Genomic DNA, 6,181 nt, shown 5'->3' on the forward strand with positions numbered 1-6,181 from the left:
TTGAGTGAAAGAAGCCAGTTTGAAAATAATAATTACTGTATGATTATGATTCCAATTATATGACATTCTAGAAAAGACAAAATTATGAATATAGTAAAAGATCAGTGGTTTCCAGGAGTGAGGAGGGAGAAAGGAATGAATAGGAAGAGCACAGATTATTTTTAGGGAATTCAACTCTTCTGTATGATACTGTAATGGCAGATACGTGTCATTATACATTTCAAAAGACTTGTAGAATGTACATCAAGAATAGACACTGGGCCAGGTGTGTTGGCTCACTCCTATAATCCCAGCACTTTGGGAGGGCAAGGTGGGTGGATCACCTGAGGTCAGGAGTTCAAGACCAGCCTGGCCAACATAGTGAAATCCCATCTCTACTAAACAATACAAAAATTAGCCAGGTGTGGTTGTGTGCACCCATAGTCCCATCTGCTCAGGAGGCTGAGGCAGGAGAATCGCTTGAACCTGGAAGGCGAAGGTTGCAGTGAACTCAGATCGTGCCACTGCACTCTAGCCTGGGTGATGAAGCGAGACTCTGTCTCAAAAAACAAAAAAGAATGGACACTAATGTAAACTATGGACTTTGAGTGACAATGATGCGTCAATATAGGTTCATTCGTTGTAAAAAAAATGTACACACTGGGATGTGGGATGTTGATAGTGGGGGAGGCTGTGCATACGTGGGGATATATGGAACTCTCTGCACCTTCAACTCAATTTTGTTGTAATTGTAAAAAGCTCTAAAATAGTCTATTTAAAAGTTACTGTAGTTTGTACTAGGCAACTAATAGTTTTTATAAGGAAAATAAATACTTTCAAATACATTTAAGAGAAAATATTTGGCAATTTATTAATTGAGCTGAATAAAGAGAGAAAAGATTGTGGAAAAACACTCCACCTCTGACTTGAACTAGGGGCTAGGGGGAAATGCTATTCATTGACAATAGGAACATAGAAGTAAAAACACACTTCAAGTAGAGATGATGTGTTAAGTTTTGATATATGATTTCACGGTTCATGAGACATTCGATTGAAGTAGGATTTTTAGCTAGAGCTCAGACACAATTGAGCTGGAGTTATATAGAGATTGCATAATCTGTAGACAGACACACTTGAAAACTTGGGTGGAGTCAAAATAAACTAAAACAGGGTCCTTAAAATATCAAAATTAAAGAAAATTTCACAAAAATATACAAAGTAGCCAGAAAGGTCAGAGAAAATCCATTTGTTATATACCAGGATTCAGGATAAATTCATAATATTGCATAGTGTGGATCAGGGATGAAGGAAAGTAACTTAGGTTGACAGAGAGAAAAGGCTAAGTTTTCTCTGACCCTCTTCTTGTCTTAAAATATGAGTTGGCTCCACTGGGGAAAAAAAACATATCTTGCTATTTTTTTAAGCAAAATAATAAAGCAGGAATGAGTCAGTGGGTTATGCCAGGCTTTTTGACTTGGGATGCTAGCTGTTTACAGAATTTGTCTAGGAATATCAGCTCTCTCTCATCTAGAGACTTTGGGGCCAATGGGAAGCTGAAGTCTCCTTCTCCTAAGAAAGGAACTGACTGCTCCAATGCAAAGCTGAGTGTAAAGACATTCCCTCCCATTGCCAAAAAGAAAGCAGCCAATTCTCTATCCTCTGCCCAATTCTGCTGGCCCATTTTCTAGGAAACTCACAGTAACCACCCGAAGATATTTGCAGACCATTCTACTCTTGCACCACAAGATAGGTTCTCAAAAACAAATGGAAGGGCATGTTAAGAAGGGGGAAGTGGTTAACATTGTTGTATGCTGCTAAAGATTGAATTAAGAAAATACTGAAGTGTGTATATTGGATGTAGCCACAGGAACTCTTTAGGGATCCTGGTGAGAATATTTTCAATTGAATGATGGGGAAAGAAGCTAGACTGCAGTTGTTGGTGAGTACACCATTTCTTTCTTTTTGAAATAATTTCTTCACTTGTCTTCAGATACCACCTTTTATGATTTTACTCCTTCACAGCCTCCTTTTCTGGATACTCACCTTTGCAATCCATTTATTTGGAGTATCTCTGGCGCAATTCTTGAAACTTCTGTCTATACTCACTTATTTGATTATCCAGTATTAAGAGGCAAAATACCGTATATAGATGGCTCCAGCAATGACCCAACAACTATCTCTTTTAACATAAATAACAACAATCTCTTTTAATGTAAATAATGAACAATTCAAATTTAATATGTCCAAAAGCAAACTCCTACCTTTTCCACCCACATCTATTCCTCCAGGACTCTTCTCAATCTCAATTAATGTCAACTTAATCTTCCTAGGCATTAAGACCAAAAATGTTGAAACCATCCCTGACTACTTTATTTGTTTTATACTCACATCGAATTTAGCAAGGAATCCTGCTGGCTTTTACTTCAAAGTATTTTTACCATTAATGCCATCCCCAGCCAGCCTGTTAGGTTTCTTACTTTATTTCTTACTCATTTTCAACTTTTGCTTTCTTTAGTCTAGTCACACTGATGACTTCAGTGTTTCTTGAACAAATAAGGGATATTCCCAGTTTATGACTGTTGAAATAACATTTTCTTTCGTCTGGTATCATTCCAGGCAAAGTCACACGACTTGCTTCTTCATCTTATTCACCTGTTTGATTAGATGTATATTCTTTGTAAGGGCTATCATAACCACCCTATTTTAAATTACATCCTCCTGCATGGACATTTTTTGTTTTATGTACTCAGGTTTAATTTTTCTTTTCTTTTTTTTTTTATTTTTATTTTCTGTGTGAGATGGAGTTTCGCTCTTGTTGCCCAGGCTGGAGGGCAATGGTGCGATCTCGGCTCACCACAACCTCCGCCTCCCAGGTTCAAGCGATTCTTCTGTCTCAGCCTCCCGAGTAGCTGGGATTACAGGCATGCACCACCACACCCAGTTAATTTTTGTACTTTTAGTAGAGTCGGTGTTTCTCCATGTTGGTCAGGCTGGTCTCAAACTCCCAACCTCAGGTGATCCACCCGCCTCGGCCCCCAAAGTGCCGGGATTACAGGCGTGAGCCACCGCACCTGGCCTAATTTCTCTTTTCCTCTGTATTCATCAACTTCCCACATGTTATATTATTTATTTATATTATAATCTGGTTGTCCTCATTAAAATGTAATCTCCATGAGGAAAGGGCTTTTAAGTCAGTTTTGCTCACTGCTGTATCAACAGTACCTAGAAGAATGCCTAGCACATGTTTGCCTTTAAATATATAATTTCTCCATAAATGAATAAAGTCATTACTGTCATACATGATCTCATTAATACTCATAGAAAACTTAGAAAATTTTATGTTACATATTATGTAACTGCAGAATTAGTGGTATCTTTTTCTAGACTGGATAAAAGTTTGGATTCATGTAGCAAGTATAGCAGGCAAAAAGTACGCATACAGATATCTTTATATATATCTACGCTGTTTGTAATAATAAAAAATTAAACAGAAGTATTTAAAAATTTCATCAGTAGATGATCTGCTAAATAAGTTTAGTAGCCCAAATACTTTATATAGAAAGCAAATTAATTTTTTGCTTAATATGAACTAAGCATATTATATCACTGTGTAAAAAGAATAGTTGTAACATAAAAAGTATGATTGCAGGCGTCCGGTGCCATGGAGGAGTACGCTCGGGAGCCTTGCCCGTGGCAAATTGTGGATGATTGTGGTGGAGCCTTCACTGTGGGTGTCATCGGTGGCAGAGTCTTACAGGCCATCAAGGGTTTCCGCAATGACCCTGTTGGAATTTGGCACCAGATGAGAGGTAGTGCCAACACTGTGAGGATCCGAGTCCCCCAGATTAGAGGTAGCTTTGCAGTGTTGGGGGGCCTGTTCTGCACCATCGACTGTGGCCTGGTCTGGCTTCAGGACAAGGAGGATCTCTGGGAATCTATTACCAGTGGAGCATTGACTGGGGCTGTGCTGGCTGCCTGCAGTGGCCCACTGGCCATGGTGGGCTCAGCGATGATGGGGGGGCATCCTGTTGGCCCTCGTTGAGGACGTTGGCATCCTCCTCACTCACTACACGGCCCAGCAGTTCCAAAATGTGCCCTTGTTGCCGGAGGACCCCAGCCAGCTGCCCCCTAAGGGCGGCACCCCGGCCCCAGGCTATCGCAGCTATTAGTACCACTGAGGAAGCCACTGCCACCATGGGAGCTGCTTCTCGGTTTTCTTCCTGATAATCTACCTCGAAGGAAGGGCTAGCTCCCAGTTAGCCCTGGGACCCTCCAGAGAGGGCTTCTACTCTGCTCCCTAGTCCTAGGCTGGGGGTGAGGCACTGCAGCTGCCCTGACAGATGGGTCCCCTTTTTCTCTCTCGGGGCACCCCAGCCCCACACTCCCATGTATCAAGTTCTCACCCCAGCTCCTTTGTGTGGCACTCTGTTGGGTATTTAAGGCCCATTTTAAATGCCAAAAAAAAAAAAAATATGATCGCATTTGGGAAATACATACAACTCTTTGCACACAATATATCTATACGTGTATGGGTGAATGTTTACATGGAAAGGTGACTAAAAAGTATGTAAAATTAAGAATATTAAATATTTACCTCTAGAGTTTGAGGTCACCGTATTGAAAAGGAACTCTTCTGGCATGTTTGATTGTTTATATTTTACATTAAAAATCTTTCATGTTTTGTAACAAAAAGTAGATAAAGAATATTTGGAATGACATAAAATGAAAATTAAAATAAGAAAAGAGATGAGCAGTATTCAAACAGGAAAAAAGGAACAATGAGAAAGAAAAATAAATAAAGTGAAACAAGATAAATAAGCCAAAACTATTTTCCAAGATGTAGGTTAAGAAGTTTCTTTTTTCAAATTCAAATCAATCATTTTGAGAGTGACTATTCTACATCTAGTTAATGAAATCTTTACATTACTTTATCTCAAATTTGTGTTTTCAACTCTAAGTAAAATTTTATAAATTCTAAATGGAGCTATTTAAGAAATGTTTATATAGTGATCCCTAGTAAATGAAATTTTAAATGTTTGATTTCAGAAAACAGCAAACCTTTGCCAGAATATCAAAGTAAAATGGGCAAAAAATTAAATTTAATAGAGTCATAAATCCAAGTGAGCTAGGACAAGATTTTTTTTTTCTGTAGCTGCTTGATGCAGACATGTGTCACCATTATCACCATGTATAACTTTTCCCACTTGACACACTTTTATGAGAGCTAGTTTGGCAAGAAAGTATGGTTCTAACTGGAGAATTAGTAAGTTTATCTCTCCACCTTAGTCTTTCAATATTCATGGTGGTCATGCTACCAAGTAATTGAAGAGTTTCTGATAGAAGCCATAAAACTTTATGGTGGTTAGATAATGTGATAAATTTGCCCCAGGATGAAAACTTCTACCTTATGGTCTCATTAGGTAGAAGAAAGAACGCCTTTGGGAGGTGTGAAAGGAAAATATCTTGGGTTTCTAAAATCACTAAGCTAAAGGGAAAATTCGAGCTGGAAACTGCTTAGGGAAAGCCTGCCTCCCATTCTGTTCAAAATCATCCTTCTGCTCACTGAGATAAATGCACATGTGATTGCCTCCTTTGGAAAGGGTAATCAGAAACTCAAAAGAATGCAACAACTTGTCTCTCATTTACCTGTGACCTCGAAGCCCCCTCCCCACTTTGAGTTGTCCCGCTTTTGCCTGGAGTTGTCCCACTTTTTCAGACTGAACCAGTGTTCATTTTATATATGTTGATTGATGTCTCATGTCTCCCTAAAATATATAAAACCGAGCTGTGCTCTGACCACCTTGGGTACATGTCACCAGGACCTCCTGAACTGTGTCACTGGTGTACATCCTCAACCTTGGCAGAATAAACTTTCTAAGTTAACTGAGACCTCTCTCAAATTTTCAGAGTTCACAGAGGACAGACGAAAGCAAAGATCAAAATTGTGAAAATCAGAAAAAAAATAAATTATAAAATTTATTAAGTTTTTAAGTTAGGGTAATTTTTTAATGTAATCTATCTCCCTTTCCATGGTCCTCATACTAAGAATAATTTTAAACAGTAAACATTATGTACAAAACAAGTATGAAAAGACTCTGAAGGTGAAGAAAAAATGTAATAAAGCTAAGGACCTCTGGACAAGAGAAACAAGGTGATATTGAGTTGTCTGAGTATTTTTGTTTCTGTTTCATGTATCACAGCC

General features: G+C 38.7%; 1 pseudogene; it reads left to right on the plus strand.

Moving 5' to 3' along the window:
* Window positions 1–3,640: 3,640 nt before the first annotated feature.
* LOC116472741 (mitochondrial import inner membrane translocase subunit Tim17-B-like) lies at window positions 3,641–4,148 on the plus strand (annotated as a pseudogene).
* Window positions 4,149–6,181: the final 2,033 nt, after the last annotated feature.

The sequence above is a fragment of the Hylobates moloch genome, unplaced genomic scaffold, assembly GCF_009828535.3.
Source record: "Hylobates moloch isolate HMO894 unplaced genomic scaffold, HMol_V3 SCAFFOLD_8, whole genome shotgun sequence".
Lineage (NCBI taxonomy): Eukaryota > Metazoa > Chordata > Mammalia > Primates > Hylobatidae > Hylobates > Hylobates moloch.